Source organism: Sapajus apella, unplaced genomic scaffold, assembly GCF_009761245.1.
Source record: "Sapajus apella isolate SASKATOON/1434 unplaced genomic scaffold, GSC_monkey_1.0 scaffold40, whole genome shotgun sequence".
NCBI classification, from domain to species: Eukaryota; Metazoa; Chordata; class Mammalia; order Primates; family Cebidae; genus Sapajus; species Sapajus apella.
Genome location: NW_022436980.1, coordinates 5,598,045 through 5,619,109, shown reverse-complemented (window position 1 = coordinate 5,619,109; position 21,065 = coordinate 5,598,045). Strand labels below are relative to the sequence as shown.

Genomic DNA, 21,065 nt, shown 5'->3' with positions numbered 1-21,065 from the left:
TATGCTTTCTAATTTTTGTGGATCAAAGGTAAAGTCTAAGTTTTAAAGTACCATGTTGTAAATAATTGGAAATGAAGCTATAGCAGTTGTGTTGGGGCCGGGGTAGATAATGATTCTTCTAGTCAAAGGTTTTGAGCTCAGAATCTTCCATCCTCTGCTCTTTTTTTTCTAATAAATAAATTAAGATGAAACAGCTTCTCTTTCTCTCTTTCTGTTCCACTTTTCCCATCATTCACTCTGCCAAAAGAAATTTCCCTAGATTATTGGTAGTTTTTATTGCCACTACTTTCTGTACTGTGTTAATTTCTCCTCCAAAGAATGTGACACCGAGACTCAAGGTCTTTCCCCCTTTTATATCTTTTCAAACACCACTATCTTATCTTGTGTTGTTTCCTGCAGTTTTCTATTGCCATAGAATAGAGGAATATGAGAGTTGAAACTTTACTGCAAAGGAATATAAGAGTTGAAACTATAATTGGATTAAGAAAGTTATAGGTATGCATTATTCAATTACCGATTCTATCTTAGCTTTGCAAGCTAAACCTGCAATCTCAGCTATGTCCTCCTTTTTATTTTGTTCATTAAATACTCTATGGTGAATCCACTTTTAACCTACACTTCCAACATTTCAGCTCTCTGCATTAAGGGATTTAAAAAATTATCCGTCAAAACACACACACACATACTACTTTGTAGTCTTAGAGATGTAAAGAAATACATTGCCTAGTCTATCTTTTAAAATATAAAATTGGATGAGAAAATTCAGACTCAGAGAGATAATGATTATAGAGAGTAGTAGTACTGAGAGGAAGCAAAAGCCACCTGGCTTCAAATTCAGTGCTCATCTTTATTGTTTCTTTTGTCATCAAAAGAATTTTCCTTTCCCTATAGTATTAAATTATATAAACTCCAATAATTATTCCAGAAAAACTTCACCACTCTAGCCTGAAATAAGATTTTCCAGAGCTTGGTATCAGCTCAGTCTGGTATTTGGGGATTTTTTGGAGTAAGAGAAAATTAAAGCCAGATATAAATAGCCGTTCTTTAATTATTAAAAAAAAAAAAAAAAAAAAAAAAACAAGTGTACTTGATCCCATAGTAGGTTGTTCTGAGATTAGAACTCAACATTTCTGAATCATTAATAACTAGAAGCAGGGATAAAAACAGTTGTCTAAAATTTTCATATACTTGTCTCCCCTGGTGCTGGGGTGGAGGCAGGAACTTGGCAAATACAAATATATTCTTGCCACAGGTGTATTCATCATTGGGCCAGGCACACTTTCCCTCATTCCTTTCTCATAGTACATAACATGGTTGTTCAGGAAAACAAATCCTTCTTTCCTTTTCTTCCTTATTATAACTTCCCTTTCCCACTAGCTCTTGCTCTTGCACCTGCCCTGCCATTTCTTAAATGCCAATGTGATTAATGAGTGCCAGAGGCAACAGATGGGAATGTATGCTTTCCCTGTCTGCACTCTTAACGTTAGCTGGTAGGAGTTCTTGTTCCTTCCCATAACACTCCACTCAGTTGATCACCAAACCATTAGATACAATGTGAGTGAGAGGCATTTGGTACTTGTTCTATACAAAGATCTGAATCAGCGATTACCCAAGGTTTAGATGAAAACAGTGTTTGTGAATTCACTTACCAATCTCACTTATGACTCAGTCATGAAAGTACATTTGAGCTCCACCCATGATACAGTGCACCCATAGCTCACCTCCTAAGTTTTTACCCACACTTGGCCATTGGAACTTTAATAGACATGATAATAAAATTTTGTAGTATATCTACCCTAATCCGGACCTTAAAATTAGCTTCATCATGTGATAGGCCATATTAATTTCCTACTGGATTCATAAAGGAATCCTTCCTTCCAATTGTGTGAAGGAGCTCTGAATTATGGTAGTCATTCCTTTTCTGATGCAGTTCCCAATTATTCAGGGACTTATTTTCAAGTCAGAGAATCAGTGGGCTCTTTAGATTTTTTTTCCCCCTTTCTACAGTAGCTTTCCTTTTGGTCTTTTTGTTGCTCATTGGAACCCCCTCAGTATGTGGCCAGGGAAAAGAGATGTAAAAATCAATTCTATTTTGCTGGTAGTGGATAAGAAAATAAGCTATTGTGACAATGGAGAGAATGTGGAAGCTCCTGGCTATAATGAGGCTTATGGATTATCTGCACATTGGTTATCTAGGATCATCTTACAGCTGTGGAAACTGGGTGTAGTCTATGTAGAAAAAAAATTTCACTTTCGAGCCCACCTTGACTGGTTTTTTAAATTATAAAAGCAGTGGTAATAAAAATCCAGGAATCATATATAGGCATGAAATAAAAATAAACTCTCTCTTTCCCTCTCCCATAATGTCACTTCAAAGACACTTGTGGACACTTTTGTTTTTAGATTTCTATTAGTAATCTGCATCACTACAAATAATATACCTTGGCTTTTTTTTTTTTAGCAACTTTAAACAGTTATGTGTTAGCTATCAACTGTAAAAGATGAAGAGTTTAGCACCTTGATAATATCCTGTTCCCTCCCCTCTTGGTGCACATTTTAATTTTTTTAGCTCTTCAGTTGGTTACCTTTATAAATTTAAACAGTAGATTTAAAGCCGTATCAGCTCTATTATCTATCTATCATCTATAATATCTATCAAATTATCTATCCATCTGTCTATCTAATAGCAACCTACCTACCTAGGTCTATTATAGACACTATTTTTGACTCTTTACCATGCAAGGTAAAATATAAGTGTTCTTTATATATCTATTCTTTGGTTATGGGGATGATTAATTGTAAAAATTGGAATTACATACATTGTATAAATATTATTCACTGAAGAGAAGCAGTATGAATGGACCTGTGGAGAAGGTAATGTTTTCTTTGGGTCAAAAGCCAAAGAAATTCCTCCTGAAGAAGAATATTTCTTGGAGGAACATCAATAGCTCAAAATCCTGTCTCATTTTTTTTTACTTCAGATATGTACTATGACTTTTATACTTTCATATAGGCTTCTTTTAAAATTTCTAATTGTTTTTATTTTTGTTGTTAAAATAACCATATAATCTTACTTTATCCCCAAATTTCCTGTGTATACTGCTTGTTACAAAGAATCAATTTTCTTTGTGAAAACATCTTTTTCAGAGTCCTCTAACTACCTAATCTACTTTTCAGCCTTATTTCTCAGTAGTCATGCCAGGATTTTCCTCTCCTTGCACCCCTGGATTAGAGTCATAGTTCTAGAAGCTTATGTACTATTCTTTCTTATATTTTCTTTCCGTTGGCTCTAGTACTTTCACAAGTAGTATTTATGAGAAATGTTGATAAAAGGTTAGAAGTATTTGCACACCTAAAAGTATTCTGACAGATGTAACATTTTTGAATGCCTGGGGATAAATGCCTCTACTATACTCAGGGACAGAACCTGGAAGTCGGGCATGTTAAATCAAGTTTAGCCTAAACTACCTCCTTGCCTACTTTAAGTTCAGCATAATGGTTTCTCTGTACATTGTGAACTGTAATAAGTGAAGATGTAAACAGAACATAGCCTACACTTGTGCCTTGAGTTTTGGCCAATCAAATGCAGACAATTGTTCAAACCATGTTCAAATAAGGCAAACACTGAGCTGTGACCAATCCACCTGTTTCTGTATCTTACTTCTGTTTTCTGTAGGTCACTTTCCTTTTTCTGTCCATAAATATTCTTCCACCATGTAGTTGCACTGGAGTCTCTAAGCCTGTTGCCCAATTTGCAAATCATTCATTGCTCAATTAATTAGATTTAATTCAGCTGAAGTTTTTTCTTTTATCAGATGGCATCAGATGTGGGATCCGAAGTAGAACTTCTAACGACCCACAGAAGCACGGAGTGACCAAGTGAGGTACCTGCAGGACCCGTTTGTGTTCATCGATCTCTCAGAGCAGCTGGGGATCATGGTAAGTTCTCTCTCAGATTTTGGAGCTCCACAGATTTGTGTTTTGAGCTTTCTGAGTTTCTTTGAACAAATTTCTGATCCAAATTGGATTTGGAAGTCGCAACAGAAACTGGACTGGCTTTCGGATTGGATTTGATCCAGTAATTAACTGGCTTGGATCCAGTTAGAAACCTCTTGCATCTGACTGGGGGAAGAAAGAAACTGGGAGTAAATGGTAATATTGCAGGGGGTATAAAATTTAGCTTTTGGAAACTCGGGGATTTTGGTGTTCTGTCCGTTCATTTTATTTTTCTTGCTTGCTTAGGTAGGAAAAAGTCATAGGTTATCTTAATCAAGGGAAACTGGGAGCAAAGCCAATATCTGAGGTGAAAAATGGGATCCTTAATTTCTGAAAAACTGAGTTCCTTCCAGCTTATACATGCATAAGTGTTAGGCCCTAAAAGGAGCAAAGTCTTACAGAAATGGCAAAATCTTACTAAAGGTATCTTAAAATGGAACATTCCAAAAGAAAAACAATGAACTAAAGTGCATTTGAAAATAATTAATCCCAAATTAATCCCAAATTAATCTCATCTAGGGATGCCTATTGATATGCAGAAGCTTCTAAAAAGATTTTAGTCTTTTTATTTAAAGACTGACGAAAGGAAAATAAAAAGCCTAAGTGACTAATTGATTAAAACAATTCAATCTGCTAAATTTTTAGCTTAGTTACTACCCTAATCCAAAGGTAATAGACTGAAGCATCTATTGGCTGACTTTGGGTAAGTAATGGTGTACATTTTACCTTGGTAAAGGGTGGAATTGGGTTAGAAGCCCTTGCCTCAGTAAAGTCCCTCTTGGTAAAAAATGGATTTGACATTATGGGATGTTAACCCCTATTCTTTTTACATTAATCTGCCTTGCGCTCTTTGCTGACAGCAATGGATGGCAGGATTAAGCATGTACAGGACCACGGAACATGGAGAAATTTTTCTCCCCAAAGGGAAAAACTTGAGAGCTGATGGTACTGCTGGAAAAGATCCCTTTGCAACCAATAAGTGGCCGCCTAAACTTTTGATTCAGTATCGTCGAAATGGATGGGTCTTTCTCTGGCCTCTCTGAGCTCTTCCTTCCCCACCCTGCCACAGGCAATGCTGCTCTCTCTGTTGCTGTCTCTCTGCGCAAACCAGATGTGGGAACGGTAAAAGTCATTAACTTTTGCAAAGTTTTAATTAATGGGAAAAAGGATTCATGAGACTAGTCTTGAGCTATAGCGAATCTGGTATGCTTTGTGCTATGAATTTGTCTTTCTGTGTTGCTCTATCATGAAGTGGGATACCTTAGGATAGAACCTGAGCTTAGGACCACAAAAGCTTTCTGTTCAAGATGGCCCAGCAAGCTGGTCAGTAACAAACTTTGCCGTAGAGGTCCCTGAAACAAACAAAAAACTGGATGAGGTCTCCATCTTGTTTTATGTTTTTGGGAGCTTGGCATTATAACCACGTGGTGGTACTTTCTGTTTGTTTCTGCCATCTGGGGAATAGGAATTTGGAGATTCATTTTATAGTTAGCTCTATAAATTATCTTGATCATTAAAATCCATTGCAAGCACAAAAGTGACTGCTCTAGGCTCCTGGGAAGAGCAATGGAAACTGCCCAGTGCTGTAGCTTAGTAGCTAAGGTTCTGTCTTTTCACAGTGATGGCCTGGGTTCAGGTTCAATTTCTGGCATTAAGAATGAATCCTTTCTGGTTTGCTATCTGCATGACCTTTAGCATTTGTTGATTCTCTTCCCCTCCATGAACCGTCTTGAATTTTTCTTTCTGTGAGCTACCTTTGGAGATTCTAGATCTTCTAAAATTGCTAACTACCTCTTTAAAAATACCTGATACACTCGTAGTTAAGTTATAACCTTCATTGAGGCTTGTCACTTTCACCTGTGAGATTAGCTTTGGTCAAGTTTAAAAGCCAGAAATATTGGTCACTTGGCCCGGCTAAAGTAGAGTAATAACAAATTTTAAAAGGCTTTTTTTTTTTTTTTTTCCAGAGAGCACTGTGGTTAAAAGTCAGCTTAATTAAAAGTGGATATCCAAGCTATACATACATTTTTAAGAGATTTTTATGTTTTTCTCTTCTTAAATCTTGTTTTCCTGGGAAAAAGATTTTTTCTTCTCATCTGACTGAATTGTTTTTCTCCATTATGTTTTACTACTCTTAATGCACACATGAGAGGACTTAAGATATCTTCTATTAGCCTAGGATCAAACAGAGGAGGGACTATAGATCCTGTTTTGGGAAAAACCCCTGTTTTCCTCATGAAACTCCAGGAATTGAAGGTGGATAGATCCCACTCAAACTCTAAGGCTCTGTTCTGTTTTGCATTGTGTTATCTGATGGTTTTGAGTTTTGAGTGAATCAGAAATTACTTTGCGTAATGAAAGAGCTTTGGTGCATATAACCAGGGGGAGGAAATACACTGTTAACGATGGCTATTGATAGTTATGAAGGAATACTTTATTCTTTGCACCTTTGGATCAAAGAGGCATGCTATGCTCTTGGCTACCTAGAAGCCATGGAAATGTCCCCACCCACACTGAGATAAGACTCCCATGGGGGATGGCTTAATCACAAGGTGGGCTGATCAACTTTGGGTTGCTTTGCAATAAAATGAATGGTAAAAGCATTGTACCATCTTCTCCCATAGCATTTCCCTCTTTTTGGGGATCCAGTATGCAATATAAAAATGGAACCCTTAATTTTGGGGATCTGTTTTTGCCTTCCAGCTGTGCCTGCTTATTAGGCCCTATAAAATACATGTTTTCCTAGCCCAGTTGCTCTAAGAGTCCACCCTAAAGCCAGTAAGCCAATTAAGAAGCTTAAAAACTGGCAAATGAAGAATCCTAAAACTACTGGATCTTCTGTGTGCCTTTGGAGCTATATATGTGTTGTATGTGTTGTATTTATATAAAGAGCTCTAATTAATTGGCTTAAAGAAAAATAGGCACTTAAATATTTTGTTAGAAAAATAAAAACTGTAATACTTTTTAGTTCACATGGCTTTAGTAATCTTTGGGAAAGAAAAAAGATTATTGGTAAAATGAAGACATTTGGTCTAAATTAGGCAGGTCAGATACTAGGTTTGCTAAATGCTTTAAGGTCATAAACTGCATCTTTGGCTTTTGAACATTGTTCAACTTGTTCAACTCACCTGTTTACAGCTAGGTAAGGCTTGGGGACATGTGGAATTAGCCATGTCCCTAGCTATGCTGGAAAGAGTCAGACCTTATTTGTACTTCTGTCTGGTGTCCTAGGCTCTAAACTCAGTACATACTTAAAGTCACTTGCTAACCAGATTTTTCACCAAAAGATGCTAAGAGTTTACAACCTAACATGTACTTGAAACTACTGAAGAAACAGTTTTACTTGCAAGGTGTATAAGGAAAATAAAATGTACTTTTAGTAACGGATTATAAGAAGGCATGGGAATGTAAATTTTTGCTTAGTTTAGAGGGTTCAAGGATTGTTTTAAATTAGATAGGATAAAACTGAGCAAATTGTGAAAGATTTGTGAAAAATTAATCCTGTAAAAAATTCTGTGTAGAACTAGGGCTAAGTTTAAAGAGGTGTTACTCAGTTTTTCTATAAATTGAACATTAGAATAAAAGCACAACAGGGTTTCCTTTGAGCACTGATTTCCTCCTTAAATTTGTAAAGGGTTATAAAAGGTTTATGAGAATCTCATCTTATGGTCAAACTGGTTAAGATTGGATTGATTTGTCTGTAAGTTTTTATTAAAGATTAAGGTTGACATTAATAGTACATTAATGCAAGGGTAAAATTTGTCTTTCTCTCTCGAACAAGATCTTCATGTAATATTAAAGGATAATGAAATATTTTTGTTTGCCTTTTGAATGAACTACCAAAAAAAGAAGGGAAAGATAAAAGATCGATGGTTAGGGAAGCTAAGTCTCCCCTCTGTCAGTGAGCAAAAGGCTTTTTTGCATTTTTAAAATTTTTGAGTCATCATTTTGACTAAATGAATAACTTATGGTGACCTTGAATTCTATTTCATAATATCAAGTGTTTTAAACCTTTAAATTTGATAGGCTTCCCAAAATCAAGTTTCAGCTTTAAAATTGTCTTTTCTGATCTCTAACTTTGGAATGCTACAGAGGACCTCAGAAGCATCCAAAAGAGAAGTAAACAGGATTATTTGACATGTTAAATTACATGGAAAGCATTGTTAAAATAAAAAATAATGTTTAACTTTCTTCAGGTATATGTTAGTGAATAATGTTAATATATGTTCCGGAATTCTATGAGATTTCTAAAATTCTAATATGTCTGGCTATATGCTATCAATCATAATAATGGTTATTATGTTAAATTATTGTAAGCCACAGAAACAACTAAATTTCCTTGTCAGTTGTGTCTTTAACTATGACTATTCAAAATAGTTTCTACAGTTAACTGCTTAATGTTGATGAAGTTTCTGAAAACTTCACAAGCACCCAAAATCCTAGAATATGGTGTCTTTTAGGAGGTTCATGAAAGAATGGAAAGGACCTTGAAAAGTTCTCATGAAATACAGGTTTCTGATGACTTTAGAATCATATCATATAGACTGGGTAAGAATTCCTGGAACTTTAATGAAAAGACTGGTTTGTAAAATTGCTGACCCATGTAGAACAAAAATTAATTGAATATCAAGAAAATATTTTGCCAGATTTTCATGCTAAATCAGCCAATACTGAAGTGGTTTAGATATACAATTTGAATGAACTCCGTGGTCTAAGTCAAGTTACCTGTGATAACCTATCCATTATCAGTGTTATGCACCCAAATTGGAGAAACAACTGATATTCAAAAGGACATAAGTCTGTTGTTAACTAAACATGGACTCATGGAGAACCAGGATGACCTCCTTGTTCTTCCTGAGTCCTTAAAGCTTTTGTTATTAAAAGTTCTGCATTTTATAACATATCATAAAAAAGATAAAGTGATCCAAATTAAATATATATTGGTGTGGTGACTCTAAATTGCTAAAATAATTTATGACCAATGTTTGGTATGTCAAACCCATATTCCTGGGAAGATAAGCAAATCTTCAGGTACACACAGCTATCTGATGGGCCATTTAAACATTTACAGAGGAATTTCATTCAATTGTCATTTTTAGTGCATGTTTTCTGTATTACAGATTTCCCTTGCGAGAGGACTGATATTATAGCAGTAGATTATTATGCCACAGTGTATTTTTATGAGGTAAAGAAAGCTTTTTATGGTTCACTGACTCAGGACCATCAACCCTTTCACAATCTAGAACCCAAACATTAGATTTTCTGAGACCATTAGAGAGAGACTGCCCTTGCCATTCACACTGCAGCAAAACTTCAAGACGTGAACCTTGGGTTCATAACCTCACAAATGAGAAGGGTCCCTCCACACTCTTGGAATTGTATACCCATTGGAACCCTTAAGGTAAAGCTAACTAGGGAAGCTTCTCCCCAGAAAAAGATGGCTTCCTTGATGAGAAGGGCTTTTTCCAAGATCACGTATCAAGACTTCTCTACTATCATGAGACTCTTATCTTTGAATATTTTTCCCTTGCTTATCCCTCTATGAACAATAATAGTGAAAATGGACTCTGTTGTGTGTTCTTATGGGGTATAATTTTATTTATAAAGGATTTTGCAGCGAGCCTTATATATGGATAATCTTACAGCCTAATAGATGAAAGATGAAGACCCAATGTAGGTGAGAAACGTTAATGGTACATACATTGCCTCATGATCAGTCAGAAACAGAACATTGTTCACCCCTCTTAACTCACATCCTGGGTTAAAGAGAACATTTCCAGGAGGCCTTCACTCTTCTAGAAGGTCATCATTCGGTAGCTCCTTTTTCTCTGATTTGAAATAAAAGAAACAATGATTAGAAATATATCCCTCATGATACTCTCTATTGCAGAGTCTACTATAAAGGCTATGGTTACACAACAGACTTTAATTTCTCTTGTGAAAGTTATGCTAAATAATAGAATTGACTAAATAGATGGGTGCGGTGGCTCACACCTGTAATCCTAGCACTTTGGGAGGCCGAGGTGGGTGGATCACCTGAGGTCAGGAGTTCAAGAATTGACTAAATAGAAAAGTATCTGTGCGGGTGCCAGCACTTTCAGCCTATGGAGAAATAGAAATACATCAAATGTAGGTTATAGAGATTCAGTTGTAGGGAATTAACAAAGAGACTGCTTAGTTAAGTGAGTAGAATCTTCATATAGCTAACTTTTGATCTGTTTGACTTTAGGTAGTTTGGCTTATTGGGGACCCTGGGTAAGGAGCATATTCCAAACTCTTGGTACTATCCTCCTGATAGTCATAATAGTAGTCTCCCTGGTGGGCTGTATTGTCTCAAAAGTTTTGCATGTCTGCATAAAGCCATCTCTAGAATATCAAATGGTCTCTCTTCAACTGGAATGGCAAGAACTGAAAGAAATGCATGATCATGAGGACACGGTAACCTATAAATGACATGCTGAGACCAGAAACCCAAAATGATGATAACTGAGAGTAGTGCTACGACCTTAAGGTCGCACTCTCACCTAAGTGAGAACCTTACCAATGAGGGAGAATTTTTTAAACAAAATTATGGGAAGCCATTGTTTTGGATTGAGTGCATGCACTAGGCCCCAGCAGACCAAACCAAAATGGATTCAGTCACACTAAATGTGACATAATCAAACTAAAACTTAGGAAACACAGAGATCCTAGAGCAGACCAGGTTTTGTTTTTCTCCTGTAAACAGACCACTCCAGCATAAGGAGGTGAACCTCTACTCAGTCCTTGTTCCCATCTTGCAAAGCTCACTGTTCTACTGTTTCCCAGTGGGTTTCAAAACCAATGGTGATAGTGACATCAATGACTAACGTTTTGGTAATCTCTCAAATTTTAGAAGATGACCAAGCCTAAACTGCCTTCTTGCATATTTTAAGTTCAGCCTAAAGGTTTTCTGTACAACATGAACTGTAACAAGTGGAGGTATAAATAGACCATAGCCTACACTTGTGCCAGTCCCTGAGTTGTGGCCAACCGTGTTCAAATAAGGCAAACAGTGAGCTGTACCCAATCCACTTGTTTCTGTATCTCGATTCTGTTTTCTGTACATCACTTTCCTTTTTCTCTCCATAAATCTTCTTCCACCACGTGGCTGCATTGGAGTCTCTGAGCTTACTCTGGCTGGGGACTGCCTGATTCACAAATCGTTCATTGCTCGATTAAACTCCTTTAAATGTAATTTGGCTGAAGTTTTTCTTCTACAGGGCATTAATTTCATCACTATTCTCTAGGGATATTATCATTTTGATTTTTGTCTTACTTCCAGTGCTTAATTAGTATACAATTGAATTGTCCTTAGAGGTTCTGAATTCTACTAGATCCTACCTGGATACTAGCATTTTCCTGTTCGTGTTTCAACTCTGGTTTCCTCCACTTTGATTTATCCATCAATATGGTCATCTTGATCCTGTGATGCCTCTTCATTTAGGTTTAGATTAGTGTTCTCAACTTAGTCTATGCATTGCAGTCACCAGGGGAGCTTTATAATACACTGCTTCCTGGACTCCCTTCCCAGAGATTCTTAATTCTGAGAGCAGCCTGGCTAAAAAATCCAAAGTGCAGCCAGATTGAAAATGTTGGCCTAGAGCAACTCTAAAATCTAAGATGTCAATGGGGAAGCAACATGAAGTCTTGGTTACAACCTCTATGGCTAAATTACCTGGGTTTAAATCCAGGCTCTACCATGGATTTCTGTGTGACCATAGGCAACTACATTTCTCGCACATCAGATTTAATTGGGGTACAATTCTAATTTATTTGTAAGTTGAGGTATCTATATTTTGCAGTATAATTATAATTATTCATATGGTTGTTGTATGGATTCAATAAATTAATATTAGATAATACTTAAACCATGTTATAGAAATATAAAGTAAATAAATGGACCAGCTACAGAACATTATTCTTATCTCTTAAATTCTTAGCTTCTCACTTTCCAACAGTTTGAACCCTGCCTTTTCTCTGAGTCCATCATTCCATCCATGGTTTTGTTTACTTTTGGAATATTCTAGACTCCATAGTCCATGATTTAGTTCCTTTTTTTGCCAGCATTCTCAATTTCCTACCTCTGTGGTCATTCTGATGATGCAAATCACCCGTTGAATTATCCCTCAATTTTGCATCTCCACTCCTCATTTGGACTATTGAATGCTGTTGAGACTAAGATATCATTACATATTTATGGGCTAGGGCCATCACAGGTTCTCAGCACTACTCTGAATTTTGTCATGTGTCCCTGGCAGAATCACTTCTCACAGTGATTTCTCCAAACCTCTTTTTGCCATACAAACCGTTTATTGAGTCTCCTTTCCATCTCAGGAAACAACTTTGCCTCCTACTTCTTTAAAAAGTTAGAGATGACTTATTTGTCTTTTTACAGATAGATAGGAGATTCACTTGGACCCGGGAGGTGGAGGTTGCAGTGAGCCAAGATCACACAACTGCACTCCAGCCTGGTGACAGAGTGAGACTCTTTCTCAAAAAAAAAAAAAAAGAAAAAAAGCTTCTCTTTGGCTTCTGAAATTTTTCCTTCTGGTTCCCCTTCTATGATATTTCTTTCCAGTCTTCTCTGTGGAATTATTTTCTTTTGTCCACTCATTTAGGACTGATGTGTCACAATTATGACCTTGCCTTTCTAATCCTGGGTGTCCCCCTGCTACTTATATTCTGAAACGATTGTGTCTAAACTGTGGTTCTGCAGCCTAGAACTCACCCTGATCTCTACTTCTTTAACTACAACTACCCAATAGAGCTTTTCCACGTGGAAGTCCTAAGGAATCTCTAAAGCTGAATTCACTTTCTTCTCCCCAATTTTGTTTTCCTTCAAGTACTACTGATTTTAGTAATTAGTGAATGGTTATGTCAGTGACTGACTTCCTGGACAAAAATCTAGGAATCACTGCTGATATCATCCTCATGTTCACATCATAGTTTAGATAAGCTCCAAGTCTAGTTGCTTCAACTTCTATACCCTCTTTTATCTGCCCCTACATCCCAATACCAATCTGCATTATTATTGTATTATCTCAGAATTTGTTCTTTTATTCATCAAGCTTACTATAATTGTCTCCTAATTTATTTTCCCATCTTTCTTCTTATTTCTTCCAATCCACTCTTCACAATAGAATTCTTTGCAAAACTCATGTAAAAGGAAATGTTTATCTGTTTTTAAAATGATGATTAAATTTGTTTTCCCTTTTGCTTGATACCACTATAAAAAGTGATTTGACCCACTCTGTAGGAAAGGATGAAACCATTTCATCTCCTAGGAAATGGAGACCAAGCAATTATGCTTTGTGAAGATACAGTCCCTCCTACACTGAAGAAAAAGAAAGCCAATTTTTCTCATGCCAATGGTTTGGACTGTTTATAGTTTTAATCCACCAAGATAGCTATTGTGACAGAATAGAAAAGAATGTCATTTTTAGGAGAATAGCAATCTCTCTGTGTGTATCTTTTTCCTTTCTTTGTAGTAGCTAGAACAGTGGTTCTCAAGGCATGCTCCAGACCAGCATGTTTATTACTTGGGAACTTGTCATAAACACAAATTACTGGGTACTACCCCCATCTACTGAATTAGAGATTCTGGCAACAAGATTCTGGCAACTTGTGTTTTAAGAAGCCCCCCAGGCAATTCTGGTGCAAGTTAATGTTTGAGAACCATTGGTCTAGAATGATATCTTCCATATACCGGGTGTTAAAAAATTATTTGTTTATAACATGCATAAACATTGTTAAAAAGAGATAGAAGAGCCTTGAAGTTGATGAGTTGCTATGAAAGGCACTGTGGAAACCCCTAAAAACCTTGTTGAATTAGAATTCTTTCCACAAAAAGACCGTCTTCCTATGGGAGGGTCTTCAGGTTAAGAGTGGATCTGCCTCATCATCTGCACCCAGAACTTTTCTTTGCAGCATCTTCTGGGACAGCCCTAACTCCAGTAATAGCCCCTGGATACTAGTCAAGGAATTTGCAAGGAGTTTTGGCTTGGGAGTAGCTGTGAGGAGCCTGAGCTGGACAGGTAGGAGATGGATAATGTTATTTTAGGTAGCCACCATTCATCATAATCTTACATGTTAGTCTGGCTGAGGCTTAAGTTACATCACAGGCACACTAGCACAGATAGAACAAAGTATTTTTTTCCACACCACTCTTAATACTATATAAGACTTTATTCCCAACAGAATGGTTTAAAAGGACAGAAAGAAACTCTTCCTTGGTGCTTCAGATGTCAGTGTAATCTTCAATTTATGATTAAGACTAGTAGATAGCAGGCATCATAAGCTCATAATTAGAATCATACAAGAAATATGTTTCTTGTGGCTAATATAAGAGCAGGATAGTGATTTTGATGTGATTTTTATAAGGTACCCCAGTCTGTTGACCCTAATTGTTTCCCTAAGAGGGTCATGAAACATGACCCACAAATCCATCCCTCTTCATTCATCTTAAAAAAGGATGACTTCATATTTATAGGAGAGCCCTCGACCTTAGATGATGTAGTAAATATAGTCAGGGAAAAGCACCTTATTGCAATTAGCAAGTTGAGATTTCATGAGGGTGCTAGTGAGTAATCATGTAAACCTTAACTAGGGAATAGCATTATAATGCTTCAAAAATACCAGATTCATGAGGTTAAGAAGTCCTGAAGGCAAATGACATGTCTCAGAGCCACTAGCCTCCCACTCCCAGGGGTTGAGGTCATCAACTTTCCAAAACTGAATTAACATTTTGGTCTTTGTTCTTAATGTCTAAGTATTGTTGAACAAATCTTTGAACAAGAGAACTGAAAAGCTGGGTAAGTCACCCTCTGGAATGCCTGTGAGGTTAGTAAGAGATTACCTGCATATACCCTTGCACTGGAGAACTGGCTCAGAGAATATTAGCACAAGGAGCTTTAAACATGAGAATTGTTAATAATTCTACCTGGCATTAGTGTGGTCTGGGGTTTCTCAGTGAACTTTCCATTCTAGAGAAACTCTGTTAAAAACTGAACAGTCCCCGAAATGGTTAAAGACTACTCAAGGTAAAGGAAAAGAATAAAGTGTGGCTATTTCCTGCAAAATATTTCCTTCCACCCACCTATCCATAGGAACTGGTATGAAACAAAAGTAAAAGAATGAAAGGCCTTGAACACAGGTATTTAGGCTCTCTTGGAGTCAGCTGCTGTTGTACTTGGCTACAGGCTGTTGGACAGCTGCTGAGGACAGTGGATTCTGACATCTTCTGAGAGGAAACCAACCCAGCCAGTTCTCACTGGTATAGTTCAGAACACCCACAATGGGAATGTGACAGGGAAGGTCCTCCAGGCCCAATATCGCTGTAGGACTTGGGGGTTTGAGAGCAGATCATGGACCTTTTGTGGACAGCAAGGAAAACAGGTCCATGCTAGGCTGTGCTGTAAGCTTTAATTTTTTTCAGGACTACTGGAGCATCTGAGTGAAGGTAGCAGGGAAAGGAGAAGAGAGTGGGCATTCTTAGCGGGTCACAGCAAATTTTATTGTATTTCAGATGTTGTGTGTAAAACATATCCATCCTAAAGACTAACTTATCTAGGCAAGAATTAGGCGACTATTGAGCAAGAATTTCTTGAGATGAGAGTGGTTGGTGGTCAGTGGTTGAAGTCAGTAAGTTATAACTAGAACTTGAAAGCAATCAGGGAGTCCCACTGTGGTTGGAACCAAGTGTAACCTATTTAAAATGCTAGGCCCACACTCTTGGAAGCATGCAAAGTGAAGACCTTCCACGACTTCCCTTTTCATGTTCTACATTTTGATGTCTACAGAGAATCCAAGGCACATGCCTTGACATCCTATCTCTTTTCCGGGGGGCTATATTTCCCAGATGTCTCAAATTAAGCACTAAGCGCTTTGATTTCAGAGACTTCAGGATACCCAAGGAGTGAAAAAAAATGGAGAATAGAACTTTCAGCTAAGTGTAATGTTTTCTCTCACCGTAATTAAAATGTGGAATGTCTTCAGGGTGAGAACACAAATAGAAGTGAATAACCCTGACTATTTGAAATGTCTCATTTTATAAAGTTAAGGACCCAAGAATGAACAAATAAAAGAGTTGCCAAATACTGACATAATCTCTGAATCTATGTAATTCTTTTATGTTCCCCACCATGACCGTGAGTAAGAAAGTAGTTCCAAGAAACCATCCTATGACTCTCTACTCACAAAATCTTCAGATATGAAGGCCAAAATCCATATACAATATCTAAGGCCTTCTGAAACTTCAAAGCCTAAAACCTCTGCAGCTTTAGCTCTCATCACATTTATAGTTTCCCAGTGTGGCCAGACCATGATGAGCACTCAGTACAAAAGCATGTAAAATAAAGTCTCCTGGCTGGATAATACCACATCTTTAAAGAACCATTCAGGGCTACAAACACTCAGCACTCTCCTTCTTCCCCAGACAAAACAGTTACTATTGTATGCTTCTATAATAGTACCCATGAAACTTTGAGCTTTTTATGCAAGAACAATATCATTCCAATTTGCATCCTAGGATGCTAGAACTTAGCATAGCCCCAGGTATTCATAAAGTAAACAGTAAATATTGAATGCACGAGTGAATGAATGAATGAACAAGTAGCCAAAATGCAAGCATGTATAGTGCCTTAGCTAAGAGAACTTTGTAGAACCAAGACCAGGACCAAAAATTAAACACACAAGTTTAAGCCCCTGCTTTCCTCAAACCCCCCCCCCCACAAATGCTATGTTACATGAATCCATTTATTCTTTGTTTAGCATTGAATATCTATAGCTATATATAAAGTGAACGCCTGGTGAGTGGGTGGGTGGTGGTGTTCACTCTTGTTTAGTGGAATGTGAATATGTCAGAATAACAGAAAATAGAAAGAAAGAGGTTTATTCAAAGCTGTCAGTTCTCATGCCTGTTTTAAAAATCTGAGATGGTGCCTAGATAGTTCAAATTTAATATTCATATCCACTTTATCATATCAAATATGATCATTAGCAAACAGTGTTTGAATGGTAGCTGTTTCCTGACTGACAATAGCCACCCGGTGGTATCCACTTTCCCATGTGCCTGGGACTGATACAGTTCAGATAGTCTGGAAAACAGTGGGAGGAAGGAAGTAATTAAAAATAAAGGGGAAGCTTGGGGCAAAGGATAAACATCAATTTTATCTCACACAAGAATATTCCTATATTTGTTCTCTTAAAAATTATAGGTGGAGACAGAAATACTATTTTTAAACCTATTTTATATCCTCAAACGGGAATGTAGTCTTGCCCATAGAGGGTCAGGAAATCCTGAGGATGGGCACTGGTGTTCAAAATAAGCTGACAACTGTAGGGTTAGAAAACAGAAAGAAATTAGCTCTAGAATACCACGGAAGTGGATGAAGCTAGAAAAGCGGACAGTGGTACTATTATAAATTCAGAGGCCCAAGCAACATTTTATAATAGGTTGACTGCCCCCATCCACTCAAAGAAACACTTCACTGTCACCAGCAATACCTGTACCATGTTGGGCAGGGGACAGGGGTGAGTGAGTAGGAGACAGACCTGGCTGTCAGGGTCTGTAAGCACTGTAGAATCTTCAGGCAGCAGCTTTACCCAGAAAGTTCGAAGAAAAGGTGTTCAGCAATAATTTATAAACACTAAAGAACCAAAGTAAGAATGCATTCTTAATTTTAGGACTGGTTTCAAAAACTGTCCTGTTCATTACATTCCTATCCAACTTATTTTGATCATTCACCTAAATTATGTTTCCCAGACATCCCCTACCTCCAGTTAGGTGGGTCGTGCAGTGAGTTGTGGCCAATTGAATATGGAAAGAAGTGGTTGATGCCATTTTCCAGGCCTGGCTCAGGATCACCTACTGTCTCTTTCCTCATCCATAGACTGAATGTGGAGGAACCTGGGACTCTAGAGATGGAAAATGCCCCAAGACAGATAGAGTCTAGGTCACCTTATATGAACTACTCATAAGGCAGCCTACCAAACAAGAGGGTCCCTCCCTGCAGCCATTTGGATTTTATGCCCTTCTACAAAGCCATTGAGATCTGGAGTTTATCCATTACAATAGAGATAAAGCTGCTGCTTCCAACCCTTTCACAAAAATGACTCAGATGGTCTCATGTACCATGTCCTCCCATGGCCTCTGTCACTCTCAGGAGCATCTTCTTGACATTCCCTCTCCCATTTGGAGCATACAAGCCAACCGTTTATTCAGAATGTCAAAAACTCATTTATGGCTAGAATAGCAATGACATTTAAATAGCCAAAGAATCAACAGAGTAATTTTTGGAGAAAAGGTATGAAGAATTGAGGGAACATGATGAGCAATGCTTTTAGTCACCATGGCGTTCTTTTATTCATTGATGCACACATATAATTTCAGTTAAAGTGCCAGGTCCAATTGCATGTAGCTTTCCCTGTGGTTCCTGAAAGCACTGTGATTTTACTAGCATAATGGAGATGTTTAAACAGCTTTGGGCTCTCAATTTTAAGCTGGGATGTTGAAGTGAGCTTAATAAACAAATAAATAGATGAATAATGAACCTTTGTATGCTTGGAGTATAATCATAGGATGCTGGAAGTTCATTAGGGACTGGGGAGCAAATAAAAATGGGACTCTGGTGAGTAAAGAATTTCCTCAAGATCCTGTTGCATATTTGAATCTTAATCTAGCTACACATTCCGCTTTTTTACCCATATAATGAATTAGAACGTAGAACTCCAGTCCAGAGAAAGAGTAACCTAAAAGACTGATGTTTTCCCCAGGTGCCTTCTGCCTATCACTTGCCTTCAATTTAGCTTCTTCTATTGCTTCTATCTAAAAATAAAGAGGAAATTCTTTTTTCAGAAACTGTGATTCCCTGGCTTACTGTGTTTCCTTACTTTTCCATCTCTACTCTGGCAGCCCTAGCCATTTAGTAAATATAAAGATAAAAGTTCATTTAAGAGCAGAATCACTCGGGATTACAGAGTAAAGGAAACAGGTGTACCTGCCCATGCAGTTGAGGGAACTAGAAGGATGGTCTTCAACTAAGAGATCCTCACTGAACGACTTGAGGAAAGGGAAAGGAACTCTGTCTACTCAATCTTGCCTGGAGTAGCTGGTGAACTGTTAGAAACAGAAAAACATACTGCAAGTTCCTCCTTCCTATCTAATGTTCAGAAAAATTCCCTAGTGTCTTGAGTGGCCCAACCCCCAGCACAGCATGGTAATGGTCATCAAATGCTAAGCCATGTTTTCACCGGTACCTCTTCTCTCCTTTCATATATATATTTTTTGAACTTCCTTTTGGATTAGGACTCTTCCTCCCCCTGCCCATTCATGTACCTCATGTCTATTGTTTTCTAGAAGGTTTCCTACTCACTACTTTTATCTTTTTTCTCAGAGAGACCCTAGACAATTGTTTCACCCTAAGGTGGAGGAAAGATCCCTGGGTGACAGTTTGAAGAAATATTTTCCAAGACAACAACCCAATATAAGTTATATTATAGCTTACAAGTATATTCACTTCCCTGGAAGAACCCCAGCCTACTGATATCAAGCTCAGCTGTATGATGCGCTTGAGCTAATACAATGTGAGCATACATGATACATGCTATCACCTTCCAGAAGCTTTGGAAGGCACTGTGAAAGTCTGCCAGTTCTTTTGCTCCTGCCTCCTCCTATGAAAATGGCAGATCTCACAGAGATATTTCTTCTTTATTCTGGACCCAGGAATAAAAAGACACTTGGAGCAGAGCCAAATGGAATAAAGCAGAGACAAAACATCTGCAGCCACCACTATATAATGTAGTCTGTTGTAAGCCTCTAGGATTTGGGGTTTCTATATGAATGCAGCAAAACTGACTAAAATATCCCCTGACTAGAGGCATTAGAAATGGATTTTGTGAATGACAAATGAACTTTATTGGGTTAAGCCCCTAAGGTTTTTGAGTTATGTTAAAACTACTATTACCCTCGTATAATAATTCCTCCCCGCTTTCAATACGTTAGAACACCCATTAGCCCCTCAAACAGAAGAGCTATAATGACATAAAAGGGAAATTCTCAAGATCATAAAACTGGGTAGGATTAAAAGGATCCAGTTTGAAATTTCTCCAAAAAGCTGGACAGTGGTGATCATCCACCACCCCCATTTTCTGTAAGTCGTCACATTACAAGCAGAGAATAGCAGTGTTAGCCTCTATCTTTGTAATAGCCACATAGATAAACTTGAATTTTCTTTTTACCTTTACCCTAATTTATTCCCAGATTTGCTAGGTACTATTTCTTAGCAACATAATTTTAGAAAAAATAACGTCCTTTCAAGCTGCCACTGCAACCTGAGGATGCCCTTTCAGATAATCTCTATATTCTCTAAAAAGTTTCTTATATTTTCTGTTTCCCACAGAAAGCCTTTGAGTTATTTTCTCTCCATGATTTAAGCATAGGTCAACCATTCTGCCTGCATTTCTCTAGCTCCTGCTCTTGCTTAATTAGACCTAGGATTTCTTATTTTTGCTGTGTTTATTTTTTGGTATCTGCTTTTCTCAATTTCCTCTTCCTTTTAATTGTCCTCTTCTTTACACATCAAAGTGAACACTCCTGTATCATTATACTATTGGAAAATAGTTCTCCATGAATCCCTTGAGTTACTGTACATCTTGAGAGCAGAAGAACTGATAGATTTTTGTTCTAGACTATCTTTTTCAAGGATGTTTATATAGCAAACAGCCTTGGAAAACACAGTGTCTTGCTCCCGAGCAAAGAGCAAAATTGTTTGCTGTCCGTTATAATAAAATAATGCCTCTGATATGGTTTGTCTGTGTCACAACCCAAATCTCACCTTGAATTGTAATAATCCCCATGTGTCAAGGGCAGGGCCAGGTAGAGATAATTGAATCATAGGGGTGGTTTCCCCCATACCGTTCTCATGGTAGTGAATAAGTCTCAAGAGATCTAATGGTTTTATAAGGCGGAGTTCCGCTGCACAAACTCTCCTGCCTGCAACCATGTAAGATGTGCCTTTCTCCTCCTTTGCATTGTGCCATGATCATGAGGC

General features: G+C 37.6%; 1 long non-coding RNA gene across 1 annotated transcript in view; it reads left to right on the top strand.

Annotated features, from left to right (window-relative positions):
- LOC116565440 overlaps positions 1-20,287 on the top strand; it is a 126,599-nt gene extending 106,312 nt beyond the window's left edge. Inside the window, exon 2 of the long non-coding RNA XR_004275443.1 lies at positions 3,816-20,287. This is a non-coding gene — a long non-coding RNA (uncharacterized LOC116565440). The remainder of the gene's footprint in view (positions 1-3,815) is intronic.
- The last annotated feature ends 778 nt before the right edge of the window (positions 20,288-21,065 follow it).